This window comes from Bombina bombina, chromosome 6, assembly GCF_027579735.1.
Source record: "Bombina bombina isolate aBomBom1 chromosome 6, aBomBom1.pri, whole genome shotgun sequence".
NCBI classification, from domain to species: Eukaryota; Metazoa; Chordata; class Amphibia; order Anura; family Bombinatoridae; genus Bombina; species Bombina bombina.
In genome coordinates this window covers 298643028-298662081 of record NC_069504.1, presented here as the reverse complement: position 1 = coordinate 298662081, position 19054 = coordinate 298643028, and positions in this window count along the sequence as shown.

The following is a 19054-nucleotide window of genomic DNA, read 5'->3' as shown; positions in this document are numbered from 1 at the left end:
GTACTAATAAGTAAATAAATATATAAATTCCTCCACTGTGGATTCATTTAATATTCTTTTGAATGTGATTCTGGTGTGAGGTTAGCTGGTTAAAGAGATTTAGGGCAGCCAACAGGAGCAAAGCAAGGTAAAGGAGGAAGCATGGAGGTGCAGACAAATATAAGTTTACTGACTGGAACAGCAGAACTACTATGGGAAGCTGTAAAATCTGAGACAGAGAGAAAATAAAAACTATAAAAATAAACCTTACATTAATGTGTGAAGTATCAGCATGACGCTATACATCAGCCACACTAGCACATGTCGCTTCTTTGCTAGGAACAAGTTCCCTCTCACCCTGAACTAGACAATGCTGCATGGGGAGGGGCATGTGTGCACTCACTTATTCTTCCCACTGACACCTTTCTACAAAGCACTATTCCCCTAACAAACTTCAGTTAGTTGATCTTAGGGCCACAGCAGAAAGAGCAGGGCTAAGGGGACCAGTAGACTGGATGCTGTCTGTCCAAGGCTGCATAGATACAGTGTGAGATGAGTCATAAAATAAAGGTTAAATATGAGCGCAGGGTGATACACCAAACTCCTGAAAAGACCTAAAGGTCCCTAATATAGGCCAGAAAATAGTACTATAAAATAACAGAAAACAGGAGCGCTAAAAAGCTAAAGGTGTCTCTAAACGTGATTATAATAAAATAAAACCAGGTATATCCTGCAAATAAAGTGCTATCAAAAACAAGATCTAAATGAATTCAAAGTGCTATTCATTAATGGTGTGTATATACAGTAGAAAACGAAATACTTAATATTACAAGTTACAAAGGGTATGCCTTTAAACAGTACACTAGTGTTCTTAATATGTATAAGATACTGAGGTTGAAAGAAGAGACCAAATCTTACATTTAAAAAGGGACTATGCCAATTTAATATACTTCATAAAGCATAAAAGAACGATATTAGACAATATTCTTAAAATGGTATAAATGCATAAAACTAACGGACGTCTCCGTTAAAAATAAAAATAAAACTCAGGTTGCCACCACATAAAAATATATATAGAGGAAGATCCGTTATTGTGGGCCAATGGAGCTAATAACAGTGCAAGTTGGAAAGATATCAGGAGTAAATTCCACAGTTCATACTCTAAGTTAGCGATCAACCGCAGGCTTACCCCCACACTATGTGTGTTCTGAAGTCTCTGTGTTCAAAGTTACCGCCGTAGCGGGGTGACGTCACCTTTATGGGCGCTGTCCTCGATCGGCCTCCTGATTGGTCCTTTGTCGGAGCGGCTTTAGAAGGTAACTGAAAATTCCGCTACCAAAGTATCTGCTCTTAAGTGTATAACAACACGCAAGATACCTTTGAAGGAGTGATGTGTTAAAAAAATTAGCTCTGTCCAATCCTCAAACTGAGGAGCTCTGATTTTTCTCTGCGGAAAAGTTCCGTGCAGTAGTACCCTTGTCGGATTCTGTCGACCTTGCTTGCCAATAATGTCAGTCTCTGCCGGTCCAGCTGACAATTGCAGATTCTTTGTTATATCAAGGGTAACGAATTCCAACAGCAATGCACACTCACAAGTGTAGCTCCAGCTTAGAATGTGAATAAATAACTATAATTGTGACTTCATCAACGCGTTTCTCCCTATACAGGGCTTTTTCAAGATGAGTTAGTCACAACATATGCACCTTTTTAAAGGTGTATCCCAAATTTCATTGGTCCAAAGTTAATTGGTAGTTTACTAAAGGTGGAATTTTATCTTGAATTGCAAAAAGAATATCTCTTCAATATTTAAGGTGGTATTGGCAAACCTGATTAGTGAGGCAACCAATCCTATGCAGTATATTTCATAATATTAGATAAATGATTTAATATAAGAAAAAAAGTGTAAAAATGAAAAATAAATAAATATACTGAATTATTACTAAAATAATTTGTTAACCTAGTTTACTAGCAGCATAACTGTAATATGTCATGATTTGACACTTAAGTAAATACAATATACACGTATGATATAAAGATAAAAAGATAAAACAGATAAATATAGGGGGCTTAAAATTAGTAATATCTTAGTCTAACCGGTAACGGCATTAGCTAGTCTAATAAGAAAGGGGAGATATCCAACTCAGAGTTTAGACCTGCAGGATATAATGTGTCATACTTATATATAAATTCAGCCTCTTTCAGTTTTAGAAATTTTTCTATGTTCCCTCCTCTCCAATTTTGTTTAATATGCATTATCGCCCAATATTTTAAATCTTTTGTTTTCCCATTATGTGTATGTTTAAAATGTTTGTACAGATTAGTGTCTTCAACTCCTTTCTCAATGCATAAGAGATGTTCCCTTATTCTATCTCTTATCATTCTTTTAGTCTCTCCAAAATACACCAGATTACATGTGCATTTGATAACATAGACTACCCCTTTGGTTGAGCACCTGATACATTCCTTAATGATAATTTCATCTCCTGACTTGTGCAAATTTATAGTACTTCTTTTGTCGCTATGCTTGCACGCCTTGCAGGAGTAGCAGGGGAAAAAAACGGATATCTTTTCTCCATCTAAATTCTTTTGTATGAAGCATCGTTTTTTATTTCCATTTCGAGCACTAGGTGCCAGAATGGATTTAAAAATTTTTGTTTTTTTAAAAATCATTCTGGGTTTGTCTGGAAGTGAACTTCCCAATATGGGGTCAGCTTTGAGTATGGACCAATGTTTATTTAAAATTTTCCTCATAATACCATGATCAATGTTATATTCCATAATAAATGGGACATTTATCTTTTCTGTATTTTCATTGGGGTGTTTTTGTTTATATGAAAGTAGTGCTTCTCTATCTGTCTCTCTTGCCCTATTTACAGCCCTATTTACAACCTCGTCATAATATCCCCTATCTTTAAATTTGTCAATTAGAGTTATAATTTGGTTCTCAAAATCTGAGGGTCTGGAACAGTTCTTTTTTATTCTCAGGCTTTGGCCAACAGGGATATTATCCTTCCATTGTTGGAGGTGGCAACTATTAGCATGTATAAAATTGTTGGAGTCCACCTCCTTAAAATGTGTCTTTGTTTCCAAACTATTATTAATTGCCATAATTTCTAAGTCTAAAAAGACAACACTTTCTTTACTATAATCAAATGTAAAATGCATACCCATATTGTTGGCATTCATATCAGAAAACAAATTTACTAACTCTACTTCGGACCCCCGCCATATTATCAGGACATCATCTATGTACCGCTTATAGAGCACGAGGTTCGCACCATAGTTACGCCAACCTGTTTGTTGGCAGCTGGGAGGAGTCTTTCTTCCAGGTTAGTGACTATGGTGCGAACCTCGTGCTCTATAAGCGGTACATAGATGATGTCCTGATAATATGGCGGGGGTCCGAAGTAGAGTTAGTAAATTTGTTTTCTGATATGAATGCCAACAATATGGGTATGCATTTTACATTCGATTATAGTAAAGAAAGTGTTGTCTTTTTAGACTTAGAAATTATGGCAATTAATAATAGTTTGGAAACAAAGACACATTTTAAGGAGGTGGACTCCAACAATTTTATACATGCTAATAGTTGCCACCTCCAACAATGGAAGGATAATATCCCTGTTGGCCAAAGCCTGAGAATAAAAAAGAACTGTTCCAGACCCTCAGATTTTGAGAACCAAATTATAACTCTAATTGACAAATTTAAAGATAGGGGATATAATGACGAGGTTGTAAATAGGGCTGTAAATAGGGCAAGAGAGACAGATAGAGAAGCACTACTTTCATATAAACAAAAACACCCCAATGAAAATACAGAAAAGATAAATGTCCCATTTATTATGGAATATAACATTGATCATGGTATTATGAGGAAAATTTTAAATAAACATTGGTCCATACTCAAAGCTGACCCCATATTGGGAAGTTCACTTCCAGACAAACCCAGAATGATTTTTAAAAAAACAAAAAATTTTAAATCCATTCTGGCACCTAGTGCTCGAAATGGAAATAAAAAACGATGCTTCATACAAAAGAATTTAGATGGAGAAAAGATATCCGGTTTTTTCCCCTGCTACTCCTGCAAGGCGTGCAAGCATAGCGACAAAAGAAGTACTATAAATTTGCACAAGTCAGGAGATGAAATTATCATTAAGGAATGTATCAGGTGCTCAACCAAAGGGGTAGTCTATGTTATCAAATGCACATGTAATCTGGTGTATTTTGGAGAGACTAAAAGAATGATAAGAGATAGAATAAGAGAACATCTCTTATGCATTGAGAAAGGAGTTGAAGACACTAATCTGTACAAACATTTTAAACATACACATAATGGGAAAACAAAAGATTTAAAATATTGGGCGATAATGCATATTAAACAAAATTGGAGAGGAGAGAACATAGAAAAATTTCTAAAACTGAAAGAGGCTGAATTTATATATAAGTATGACACATTATATCCTGCAGGTCTAAACTCTGAGTTGGATATCTCCCCTTTCTTATTAGACTAGCTAATGCCGTTACCGGTTAGACTAAGATATTACTAATTTTAAGCCCCCTATATTTATCTGTTTTATCTTTTTATCTTTATATCATACGTGTATATTGTATTTACTTAAGTGTCAAATCATGACATATTACAGTTATGCTGCTAGTAAACTAGGTTAACAAATTATTTTAGTAATAATTCAGTATATTTATTTATTTTTCATTTTTACACTTTTTTTCTTATATTAAATCATTTATCTAATATTATGAAATATACTGCATAGGATTGGTTGCCTCACTAATCAGGTTTGCCAATACCACCTTAAATATTGAAGAGATATTCTTTTTGCAATTCAAGATAAAATTCCACCTTTAGTAAACTACCAATTAACTTTGGACCAATGAAATTTGGGATACACCTTTAAAAAGGTGCATATGTTGTGACTAACTCATCTTGAAAAAGCCCTGTATAGGGAGAAACGCGTTGATGAAGTCACAATTATAGTTATTTATTCACATTCTAAGCTGGAGCTACACTTGTGAGTGTGCATTGCTGTTGGAATTCGTTACCCTTGATATAACAAAGAATCTGCAATTGTCAGCTGGACCGGCAGAGACTGACATTATTGGCAAGCAAGGTCGACAGAATCCGACAAGGGTACTACTGCATGGAACTTTTCCGCAGAGAAAAATCAGAGCTCCTCAGTTTGAGGATTGGACAGAGCTAATTTTTTCACACATCACTCCTTCAAAGGTATCTTGCGTGTTGTTATACACTTAAGAGCAGATACTTTGGTAGCGGAATTTTCAGTTACCTTCTAAAGCCGCTCCGACAAAGGACCAATCAGGAGGCCGATCGAGGACAGCGCCCATAAAGGTGACGTCACCCCGCTACGGCGGTAACTTTGAACACAGAGACTTCAGAACACACATAGTGTGGGGGTAAGCCTGCGGTTGATCGCTAACTTAGAGTATGAACTGTGGAATTTACTCCTGATATCTTTCCAACTTGAACTGTTATTAGCTTCATTGGCCCACAATAACGGATCTTCCTCTATATATATTTTTATGTGGTGGCAACCTGAGTTTTATTTTTATTTTTAACGGAGACGTCCGTTAGTTTTATGCATTTATACCATTTTAAGAATATTGTCTAATATCGTTCTTTTATGCTTTATGAAGTATATTAAATTGGCATAGTCCCTTTTTAAATGTAAGATTTGGTCTCTTCTTTCAACCTCAGTATCTTATACATATTAAGAACACTAGTGTACTGTTTAAAGGGATACCCTTTGTAACTTGTAATATTAAGTATTTCGTTTTCTACTGTATATACACACCATTAATGAATAGCACTTTGAATTCATTTAGATCTTGTTTTTGATAGCACTTTATTTGCAGGATATACCTGGTTTTATTTTATTATAATCACGTTTAGAGACACCTTTAGCTTTTTAGCGCTCCTGTTTTCTGTTATTTTATAGTGAGATGAGTCACACAGCCTCAAGACTGAAGAGAGCAGTGTATGCAGCTGCACAGATGCTCAAATCCTCATGTGCCTGCCGCTCCAGCTTTCTGCTGCATGCGCCTACAGTCAGCCCTACCCAGAAACAATCCCCACCACCAGAGCAGTTACCTGGTAACAGTGGTAACCCCAGTAGGACATTTTCTGATGCAGTGGGAAATGGCTGGATGCCGAGTTAGGGCTTTGCATTCAGTGCTGCACAGTGCACATCTAAAACAGCACATGGCACTAGCTTGGCATGTCACATGACACCGGCACGGTCTGGCACAGTTTTTAAAAAAAATATAAGCAGAGTACTTTTGACTGTGACAGTATTAGGACTGAATGTGTGTGTTCCCCATGTCACATCAGCAGTCTGGTATGAAAATTTTTTTTTTTTTTTTTTTTTAGGACTCTTGGGCCCCTCAACAGAGACCGGGCCCAGGGCAACTGCCCCTTTTGCCCTGTGTTAAAGACGGTCCTGTCCACCGCTCCCGACATCACTGACACTATAATAAAGTTATTAACCCCTATTCTGCCACTCCCTGACATCACCACACTATAATAAAGGTATTAACCCCTATTCTGCCACTCCTGACATCGCCAACACTATAATAAAGTTATTAACCCCTATTCCGCCACTCCCCAACATCGTCGCAACTATAATAAAGTTACTAACCCCTAATCTGCCGCCCCCGAAATCGTTGCCACTAATAAAAGCTATTAACCCCTATTCTGCTGCTCCACGACATCTACGCCACTAAATAAAATTATCAACCCCTAAACTGCCAGCCCCCCACATCGCAAAACACTAATAAAAGTTTTTAACCCCTATTCCACTGCTCCCGACATCGCTGACACTATAATAAAGTTATTAAACCCTATTCTGCCACTCCCTGACATTGCCGCCACTATAATAAAGTTATTAAAGACCAGTCAACACTGTACATTTGCATAATCAACAAATGCATGATAAGAAGACAATGCAATAGCACTTATTCTGAACTTCAAATGAGTTGTAGATTTTTGTTAAATAAATTGCAAAGTTATGTCTATTTCCACTCCCCCTGTATCATGTGACAGCCATCAGCCAATCACAAATGCATATACTTATATACGTATATGCTGAGAATTCTTGCACATGCTCAAAAAGTGTAAATATAAAAAGACTGCACATTTTGTTAATGGAAGTAAATTGGAAAGTTGTTTAAAATTGCATGCTCTATCTGAATTATGAAGTTTAATTTTGACTTGAGTGTCCCTTTAACCCCTAATCTGCCGCCCCCGACATTGCCGCCACTAATAAAAGTTATTAACCCCTATTCTGCCGCTCCTGACATCACCAACACTATAATAAAATTATTAACTCCTAATCTGCCGCCCCTGACATTGCTGTCAGTAAAAAAAGCTATTAACCGCTATTCCACGGCTCCCCGACATCTCCGACACTAAATTAAACTATTAACCCCTAAACCTAACACCCCCCTAACTTAAAATTAAAATTACAATATAACTATCTATAAATAAAAAAAAAACTTACTGGTGACATAAAAATAAACCTAACATTAAACTATAAATTAACCTAACCTAACTTTTCTAATAAAATAAAAAAACAACCAATTAAAATATCTAAATTAAAAATTTTTTAAAAAAACATAACACTACAAAAAAAAAAAATCTATGTTACAAATATAAAAAAAAAATCCTACAAGAAAATTTTAAAAATCTGTTTACCAAAAATAATAAACACTAAAATCACGAAAAATAAAAAACACTAAGATTACAAAAAATAAATGAAATTATCAAAATAAAAACAATTACACCTAATCTAATAGCCCTATAAAAATAAAAAAGCCCCCCAAAATAAAAACACCCCCTAGCCTACAATAAACTACCAATAGCCCTTAAAAGGGCCTTTTGTATGACATTGCCCTAAAGAAATCAGCTCTTTTACCTGTAAAAAATACAAAGTCCCCCAACAGTAAAACCCAACACCCAACCAACCCCCCAAAATAAAAAACCTAACTCTAAAAAAAAAACTAAGCTACCCATTGCCCCTAAAGGAGCATTTGTTTTGGCAATGCCCTTAAAAGGGCATTTAGCTCTTTTGAATTCCCCCTAAAAGGGCATTCAGCTTTTTTTCAGAGCCCAAATCCTAATCTTAAAAAAAACGTGGAACTGAATCCCCCTCCCAAAAAAAAAAAACTAACACTAACCCCAGAAGATCTACTCACGGTTTCTAAAGTCCGGACATCCAGGTGGCGAGACGTCTTCATCCAGGCGGCGAGGTCTTCATCCATCCAGGGGGCGTCTTCTATCTTCATCCCGGAGTTGCAGAGCCATCCTGGAAGCCGATGCCATCCTGCGCGGAGTGTCCTCTTCATACGGTCGCCGCCATACACTGAAGTTGAATGCAAGGTAGCCATTTCAAAAGGCCCTTTTAAGGGCTATTGGTAGTTTATTGTAGGCTAGGGGGTGCTTTTATTTTGGGAGGCTTTTTTATTTTTATAGGGCAATTAGATTAGCTGTAATTGTTTTTATTTTTGATAATTTCGTTAATTTTTCTGTAATCTTGGTGTTTTTTATTTTTTGTGATTTTAGTGTTTATTATTTTTTTTTAAATTTTCGGAAGGATTTGTTTTTTTTAGTTGTAATTTAGATTTTTTATTTTTTTTTCGTAGTGTTAGGTTTTTTAAATTTGTAATTTAGATATTTTAATGGGTAGTTTTTTTTTAGTTTATTAGAATAGTAATGTTAGGTTAATTTATAGTTTAATGTTAGGTTTATTTTTATTTCAGAGGTTTTTATTTATTTAAAGATAGTTATATTGTATTTTTAATTTAAAGTTAGGGATGTTAATAAAAGTTTATTTAGTGTTTGCGATGTGGGGGCCGGCGGTTTAGGAGTTAATAGGTTTATTCAGTGGCGGAGATGTGGGAGGCCGCAGGTTTAGGGGTTAATAACTTTATTTAGTGGCGGTGATGTGGGTGGGCAGCAGATTAGGGGTTAATAGGTTTATATAATACTCGCGATGTGGGTGGGCGGCAGATTAGGGGTTAATAGGTTTAATAAAGTGTTTGCAATGCGGGAGGGCCTCAGTTTAAGGGTTAATAGGTAGTTTAAGGGTGTTAGTGTACTTTGCAACACTTTAGTTATGAGTTTGTGAAACATTTTTGTTACACAAAATCCATAACTACTGGTCTCAAATGGCGGTATGGATTGTGTCGGTATAGGTTGTAATGCAAGCATTTTATCCGGACCGCACAACCTGTAATACCGGCACTATGGAAATCCCACACAAAAACGTAATTTTTTTTGAGTGCGGGATTGACGTTGCGTTATTTTTTCAATGTTAAAAGCCGCAACGCAATACTCGTAATCTAGGTGAAAGTTATATATATGGCCCACATTAACTAGTAGTCCCCTGTTGTAAAAAGCTTATAAAAAAGCATGTGATAAGAGGCTCTCTATAGTGGTTTAGAAACAGGCAGAAATCTAGAGGTTATAAAGTACACTAGTTGGTAAGCCTGCCCAGAGGGCAGTCTATGTGTTGTAAATGCAAAAAATAAAAAATAGAACTACAGAAAAAAATAAACACAATATCCAAAATAAAAAAATTCAACCTAATCCTTATGAAAATAAAAAATCCCCCCAAATAACCCCCCTAATCTAATGCTAAACTAGTACCAATAGCCATTAAAAGGGTTTTTGCAGGGCATTGCCCTAAATTAAACAGCTCTTTTGCAGTTACAAAAATTTCTAAGTTCCCCCTAACAGTAAAACTCACCACCCACCAAACCCCCCAAAATAAATAAACCTAACACTAAAAAACATAAACTACCCATTGCCCTGAAAAGGGCATTTGTATGGGCATTGCCCTTAAAAGGGCATTCAGCTCTTTTGCTGCTCTTAAAAGGGCATTCAGCTCTTTTAAGAAGTGCTCATAACGCTAATCTAAAAAAAACACATTTTTTTAAAAAAAACCTAACACTAAACACCCAAAAATTAAAAAATTAAACCTAAGTTTAAATTAAGCTAACAATGCTGTACACCTAGCGCCTACTAAAAAGGAGATCTTTAGCGGCAACTTAGCAAAGGCTGGGTCTGGACCAATAAAAATAATGTCAAATAGTTACAATGAACATTAATTTATTAGACAACAAGTTAAAAAGTTAAAAACATGGATCCATGTGTAAACATTCAAATTTATACAACAATAATAGCTAAATGTGGCTATTAAAATTCTAAGGTGAACAAACAGTAGCACCTAGGGAAGTAATTTAATCACAAATTACAAAAAGGATATAGAGGTTAATATAACAAAAATGACAATGGTTAATATAACTCTCAGTCAAACCTTTAACCATGTATTTAACACATAAGTGTAACCAAGTGGATCATGATGAATTGATATAATTTTTAAACAATGTACAGATATTTATAAAACTGTGAGTAAATGATGAAGAAAAATTATATGAAAATTGTGTGAGAGAATGTGATCTTCAAAAAAGTGATAATAAGAACAAAAATTGAGCCGTTAATCCAACAAAAATTTCAAAAAAATCCAAAATAAAAAATCTACATAAACAAAGGCAAATGTCCAAAGTTGATGTAATGTGTTCAAATCGGGAATTATCCAAAACTGTGAATAAGTGTAGTCAGTAAACCATTATAGGCTGTATGTCCCTTTAAGAAAAAGGAAAACGAAAAAAGCAAATGTCTAAAAATCCTAAAAGACGATAATAGTAAAAATAATGATCCCAATGTTAATGCTGTATGTCAGTGTCAATGCCCATTAGCCGTGTTCAAACCATATTCTATCTTCTTATCAAATGTTTGTAACAATCCCTGGGTTATCCTTCTGTAAAAGAAAGATAAAATAGTGTAGTTTGTTTTAAAATCAATAAATATATGAAAATATGCTTACCAGTCGACGCATTTCGGTCATGAGAAGACCTTTATCAAGACTCGTAAGCATATTTTCATATATTTATTGATTTTAAAACAAACTACACTATTTTATCTTTCTTTTACAGAAGGATGACCCAGGGATTGTTACAAACATTTGCTAAGAAGATAGAATATGGTTTGAACATGGCTAATGGGCATTGACACTGACATACAGCATTAACATTGGGACACCGCCGCCACCTACATTATACTTATGAACCTCTAATCTGCTGCCCCCAACATTGCTGACACCTACATTATATGTATTAACCCCTAATCTGCCGCCCCCAATGTCGCTGCCACCTACCTACATTTATTAACCCCTAATCTGCTGCCCTCAACGTCGCCACCACTATAATAAACATATTAACCCCTAAACCACCGCACTCCTGCCTCACAAACATTAGTTAAATATTATTAACCCCTAATCTGCCGGCCCTAACATCGCCACCACCTACCTACATTTATTAATCCCTAATCTGCCACCCCCAATGATTAAACGATTAAAGTTATTAACCCTAAACCTAAGTCTAACCCTAAACCTAACACCCCCTAACTTAAATATAATTAAAAGAAATCTAAATAAAATTACTATAATTAACTAAATTATTCCTATTTAAAACTAAATACTTACCTGTAAAATAAACTATAATAAATAGTTTATTTTTATTTTACAGGCAAGTTTGTATTTATTTTAACTAGGTACAATGGTTATTAAATAGTTATTAACTATTTAATAACCACCTAGCTAAAATAAATACAAAAGTATCTGTAAAATAAAACCTAACCTAAGTTACAATTACACCTAACACTACACTACAATTAAATTATTTCCCTAAATTAAATACAATTAAATACAATTAAATAAAATTATCTAAAGTACAAAAAAGTTAGTGTTCGTTATTTTTTTGTAACTTAGTTGTTAGTTTTTGGTAACTTAGTAATTTTTTAGTGTAGATTTAAATTATTTGAGTAGGGTGTTTAGGTGTTTAAATATATAATATAGTTAATTTAATTTGTAGTTAAATGTAATTTTAGTATAAAAGTTAGGTTAGATTAATTTTTATTTTAATATAGTTTAATGTAATTTTAGTTTAAAAGTTAGGTTAGATTAATTATTAATTTAATATAGTTTAATGTCATTTTATTATAATAGTTAGGGTAGGTTAATTATTAATTTAATATAGTTTAATGTAATTTTATTATAATAGTTAGGGTAGGTTAATTAATAGTTTAATTTAGTTTAATTTATATCTAAAGGTAAGTTTAAATTTATTATAAGCTATGGATGAGTTAATATTTAATATAAAGTTAGCGGGTCGTTAGGTTTAGGGGTTAATAGGTTAATTTAGTTTATGCCAATGTGGGGTGCTGGCGGTGGTCGGGGCGACAGATTAGGGGTTAATAAGTATAACCCCTATTCAAGGCCCATATACCAAGATGGCAGAAGCTCTGTTTATTCCAAGAAAATTGTTTCTGACAAGAGGTCATAATTTAAAGTTGGAGGAAAGGAGATTTAATCTCCTGCAACCGAAACGTTTTTTTCACTGTAAGAGCAATAAAATTGTGGAACTCATTGCCAAAGGAGGTAGTGAATGCCAATACCATAGATACATTTAAAAATAGTCTGGATAAATTTCTGTATATAAACAAAATTCATGGATATGATTGCTAGTATTAAATGGGTCACATTTTAATGGGGTTATTTAAGCTTAACTGGAGCTTTTTGTAAGTATTTTAGATTTGTATAGGTTGAACTCGAAGGACTTCAGTCTTTTTTCAACCTTATCTACTATGTTACTATGTTACTATGTTAATGTAGGTGGCGACGGTGTAGGGGGCGGCAGATTAGGGGTTAATAAGTATAATGTAGGTGGCGGCGATGTCGGAGCGGCAGATTAGGGGTGTTTAGACTCGAGGTACATGTTAGGGTGTTAGGTATAAAAACGTAACTTTTATTCTCCCATAGGAATCATTGGGATATCGGGCAGCAGCGAACATAAGCTTTTGCTGCTTTCAGACTCCAATTGATTCCTATGGCATCCACCACCTCCAGGGTGGCGGATTGAAAACCAGGTAAGCTGGGCCGGAATAGTGGCGGGCGTACCTGTTAGATATTTGTTAACTAGCAAAAGTAGTCAGATAGTTCCAAATTTGCATTCGGAACATCTGTAATGACGTAAGCATCGATCTGTGTCGGACTGAGACCGGCGGATCATATGTTACATCACAAAATTCTACTTTTGCCGGTCTGTAGGCTTTGATAACTTAGGCGAATGAAGCTCTCCACAATTACACTGCAGAATCCAAGTGTATTTCCGGTTGACGGTTTGATAAATAGGGGCCAATGTATGCACCGAGACTGGGGGGGAGTTGCCCAATGATCCATAATATGGCACATAAAAATTTGGGTTCGCGAACGGCGGAAGCGAATTCCCCGCAAAAGTTTGCGAACCGGCGAACCACCATAGACTTCAATAGGCAGGTGAATTTTAAAACCCACAGGGACTCTTTCTGGCCACAATAGTGATGGAAAAGTTGTTTCAAGGGGACTAACACCTGGACTGTGGCATGCCGGAGGGGGAACCATGGCAAAACTCCCATGGAAAATTACATAGTTGATGCAGAGTCTGGTTTTAATCCATAAAGGGCATAAATCACCTAACATTCCTAATTGTTTGGAATAACATGCTTTAACCCCTTAACGACTGAGGACGTGCAGGGTACGTCCTCAGAAAAAAGGCAGTTAATGCCTGAGAACGTACCCTGCACGTCCTCAGTGTGGAAAGCAGCTGGAAGCGATCCTGCTCGCTTCCAGCTGCTTTCCGGTTATTGCAGTGATGCCTCGATATGGAGGCATCCTGCAATAAACTTTTTAAGTCATCCGGTGCAGAGAGAGCCACTCTGTGGCCCTCTCTGCACCGGAGATCAGTTGCTCCATGTGTTGGTGGGTGGGAGCCGGACCGGGAGGCGGGTGGCGGCCATCGATGGCCCTGTGGATGTGAAGGGGGGCGGGATCGTGGGCGGGGGTGGCTGGGGGCGCGCGCGTGCACGGGAGGGTGGGGGGCGGGCGCGTGCACGGGGAGGGAGCGGGTGGGAACCGCTACACTGCAGAAAATGGGGAAATAAAAAATATATAATAAATGAAAATTAAAACAATCAGCAAGGTGGTGGGGGTTTGTCTGTGGGGGGTGGGGGGGGGGAAGCTACACTACAGAAAAAACAAAAAAAACAAAAAAAAAAGCACTTTTTATTGTAAACTGGGTACTGGCAGACAGCTGCCAGTACCCAAGATGGCCCCCAATAAGGCAGAGGGGAGGGTTAGAGAGCGGTTTTAGGGGGGATCAGGGAGGTTGGGGGCTAAGGGGGGGATCCTACACAGTAGAATATGTAAATATGCTAAAAAAAAATCATTTTTGTTTAAAAACCCTTTTATTTTAGTACTGGCAGACTTTCTGCCAGTACTTAAGATGGCGGGGACAATTGTGGGGTGGGGGAGGGAAGGGAGCTGTTTGGGAGGGATCAGGGGGTGGGATGGGTCAGATGGGAGGCTGATCTCTACACTAAAGCTAAAATTAACCCTGCAAGCTCACTACAAACTCCCTAATTAACCCTTTCACTGCTAGCCATAATACACGTGTGAGGCGCAACAGGATTTAGTGGCCTTCTAATTACCAGAAAGCAACGCCAAAGTCATATATGTCTGCTATTTCTGAACAAAGGGGATCCCAGACAAGCATTTACAACCATTTGTGCCATAATTGCACAAGCTGTTTGTAAATGATTTCAGTGAGAAACCTAAAATTGTGAAAAATTTTACGTTTTTTTTAATTTGATCGCATTTGGCGGTGAAATGGTGGCATGAAATATACCAAAATGTGCCTAGATCAATACTTGGGGTTGTCTACTACACTACACTAAAGCTAAAATTAACCCTACAAGCTCCCTAAAAGCTCCCTAATTAACCCTTTAACTGCTGGGCATGATACACTTGTGGTGCGCAGTGGCATTTAGCGGCCTTCTAATTACCAAAAAGCAACGCCAAAGCCATATATGTGTGCTATTTCTGAACAAAGGGGATCCCAGAGAAGAATTTACAACCATTTATGCCATAATTGCACAAGCTGTTTGTAAATGATTTCAGTGAGAAACCTAAAGTTTGTGAAAAAATTTGTGAAAAAGTGAACAATTTTTTGTATTTGATCGCATTTGGCGGTGAAATGGTGGTATGAAATATACCAAAATTGGCCTAGATCAATACTTTGGGATGTCTACTAAAAAAAAATATATACATGTCAAGGGATATTCAGGGATTCCTGAAAGATATCAGTGTTCTAATGTAACTAGCGCTAATTTTGGAAAAAAATGGTTTGGAAATAGCAAAGTGCTACTTGTATTTATGGCCCTATAACTTGCAAAAAAAGCAAAGAACATGTAAACATTGGGTATTTCTAAACTCAGGACAAAATTTAGAAACTATTTAGCATGGGTGTTTTTTGGTGGTTTTAGATATGTAACAGATTTTGGGGGTCAAAGTTAGAAAAAGTGTGTTTTTTTCCATTTTTCCTCATATTTTATCATTTTTTTTATAGTAAATTATAAGATATGATGAAAATAATGGTATCTTTAGAAAGTCCATTTAATGGCGAGAAAAACAGTATATAATATGTGTGGGTACAGTAAATGAGTAAGAAGAAAATTACAGCTAAACACAAACACCGCAAAAATGTAAAAATAGCCTTGGTCCCAAACGGACAGAAAATGGAAAAGTGCTCTGGTCACTAAGGGGTTAAAACATCAGGTATGATGCTGTATCGATCAGGTAGTGTAAGGGTTACGCCCGCTTCACAGTGCGCAGTGTAGGTGATATACCTGCCCTGACCATGCTTTGCAGACCAGGTATCAGTGGTCAGATGGACCCTTGCCCCAACACTGTGTGCCAGACATGCCATTATAGCAGACTTATATGGCTTTGGCGTTGCTTTTTGGTAATTAGAAGGTGCGCAGTGGCTAAATGCCACTGCGCACCACACATGTTTTATGCCCAGCAGTGAAGGGGTTAATTAGGGAGCATGTAGACAGCTTGTAGAGTTAATTTTAGCTTAAGTGTAGTGTAGTAGACAACCCAAAGTATTGATCTAGGCCCATTTTGGTATATTTAATGCCACCATTTCACTGCCAAATGCGATCAAATAAAAAAAAAATTGTTCACTTTTTCACAAACTTTAGGTTTCTCACAGAAATTATTTACAAACAACTTATGTAATTATGGCATAAATGGTTGTAAATGCTTCTCTGGGATCCCCTTTGTTCAGAAATAGCAGACTTATATGGCTTTGGCATTGCTTTTTGGTAATTAGAAGGCTGCTAAATGCCACTGCACACCACACGTGTTTTATGGCCAGCAGTGAAGGGGTTAATTAGGGAGCATGTAGGGAGCTTGTAGAGTTAATTGTAGCTTAAGTGTAGTGTAGTAGACAACCCAAAGTATTGATCTAGGCCCATTTTGGTATATTTAATGCCACCATTTCACCGCCAAATGCAATCAAATTTAAAAAAAACTGAAATTTTTTGGCAATTTTAGGTTTCTCACTGAAATTATTTACAAACAGCTTGTGCAGTTATGGCACAAATGGTTGTAAATGCTTCTCTGGGATCCCCTTTGTTCAGAAATAGCGGACATATATGACCTTGGCATTGCTTTCTGGTAATTAAAAGGCCGCTAAATGCTGCTGCGCATCACACGTGTATTATGGCTAGCAGTGAAGGGGTTAATTAGGTAGTTTGTAGGGAGCTTGCAGGGTTAATTTTAGCTTTAGTGTAGAGATCAGCCTCCCACCTGACACATCAGACCCCCTGATCCCTCCCAAACAGCTCCCTTCCCTCCCCCACAATTGTCCCCGTCATCTTAAGTACTGGCAGAAAGTCTGCCAGTACTAAAATAAAAGGTTTTTAATTTTTTTTAATTTTTTTAGCATATTTACATATGCTGTGGTGTAGCATCCCCCCTTAGCCCCCAACCTCCCTGATCCCCCCCAAAACAGCTCTCTAACCCTCTCCATTTGCCTTATTGGCGGCCATCTTGGGTACTGGCAGCTGTCTGCTATTATTTCACAGTCAAAAAAGTGTTGTTTTTTTTAAATGTACACTACTGTTACACCAGATGTGAGTGGTGGCACTGGGCAAGTGGGCACAGTATACGCTGTGAGCCTGACACACACGCTGGCAGGCAGGCAACTGCAATTAGATTACACAGTAAAAAAAAAAAAAAGCAGACTGATGTTCTAGCCCTAAAAAGGGCTTTTTGGGGTGCTGTCCTTACAGCAGAGATCAGATGAGTCCTTCAGGACTGTAGTGGACATTGAATACACTAGCCTAGCTATCGATTTCCCTATTAAATCAGCAGCAGCTACACTGTCCCTCCTCTCACTAAGAATGCAGCTTCCAAATGAATCTAAAATGGATGCTGTCCAGGAGGTGGGAGGGTGTGGGAGGGAGGGTCTTCTGCTGATTGGCTGTAATGTGTCTTCTGACTGTGAGGTACAAGGTCAAAGTTTACTCAATGATAAAGAATAGGGAGCGGACCGAGCATTGCATATGTTCGCCGTCCGCAGCGAACGTGAACATGCTAATTATTATTATTCGCAACATCACTAATGGCATACAATTAGTTTACATGTATTTAGTTTAGACATTATTATATTTTAGATATTCTGAAAGGGATAAATGCCACAGATAGCAGATAAAGGGATACTCTGAAGCACATTTAGAATTGACAAAGTCATACATCAGAGGTTAAAGGGACATAAAACCCCAAATTTTCCTTTCATAATTTAGATAGAGCACATAATTTTAAAACACTTTCCAATTTACTTCTGTTATCAAATTTGCTTAGTTTTCTTGTTATCCTTTGTGGAAAAGCAAGGATATAAACTCAGAAGTGTGCATGTGTCTTCAGCACTATATGTAAGCAATTTTGCAACAATGTTATACATTAGCATGAGCACTAGAAGGCAGCACTATTTCCTCTCATGTAGTGCTTCAGGCACATGCACGCTACCTACGTATCTCTTCAGCAAAGAATAACATGACAAGAAAGCAAATTTGAGAATAGAACTAAATTTGAAACTTTTTTAAATTTGTATTCTCTATCTGAATATTGAAAGATATATTTTAGGTTTATTGTCCCTTTAAGTATTGACAATATATGTGACTCTGCTTCACAATGTATTGTTATAACATAACAAAAGAGGCTACATACGCTTAGTATGCTATTGCTATAAACATTTTAGGAAATAGGTAGTGTTAGGGGAGGGATGAAGAACTATGTACCATTTTATTAGATATTTGATTTACACTTAGTGATGTTGCGAATAGTTCGCCGGCGAATAGTTCCCGGCGAACATAGCATGTTCGCGTTCGCCGAGGATGGCGAACATATGCAATGTTCGATCCGCCCCCTATTCGTCATCATTGAGTAAACTTTGACCCTGTACCTCACAGTCAGAAGACACATTACAGCCAATCAGCGGCAGACCCTCCCACCTCCTGGACAGCATCCATTTTAGATTCATTTGGAAGCTGCATTCTTAGTGAGAGGAGGGACAGTGTAGCTGCTGCTGATTTAATAGGGAAATCGATAGCTAGGCTAGTGTATTCAGTGTCCACTACAGTCCTGAAGGACTCATCTGATCTCTGCTGACAGCACCCCAAAAAGCCCTTTTTAGGGCTAGAACATCAGTCTGCTTTTTTTTTTTTTTTCTGTGTAATCTAATTGCAGTTGCCTGCCTGCCAGAGTGTGTGTCAGGCTCACAGCGTATACTGTGCCCACTTGCCAAGTGCCACCACTCATATCTGGTGTAACAGTAGTGTACATTTAAAAAAAAAAAACACTTTTTTGACTGTGAAATAATAGCAGACAGCTGCCAGTACCCAAGATGGCCGCCAATAAGGCAGATGGGGAGGGTTAGAGAGCTGTTTTGGGGGGATCAGGGAGGTTGGGGGCTAAGGGGGGATGCTACACCACAGCATATGTAAATATGCTAAAAAATTTTTTTTAAAAACCTTTTATTTTAGTACTGGCAGACTTTCTGCCAGTACTTAAGATGGCGGGGACAATTGTGGGGTGGGGGA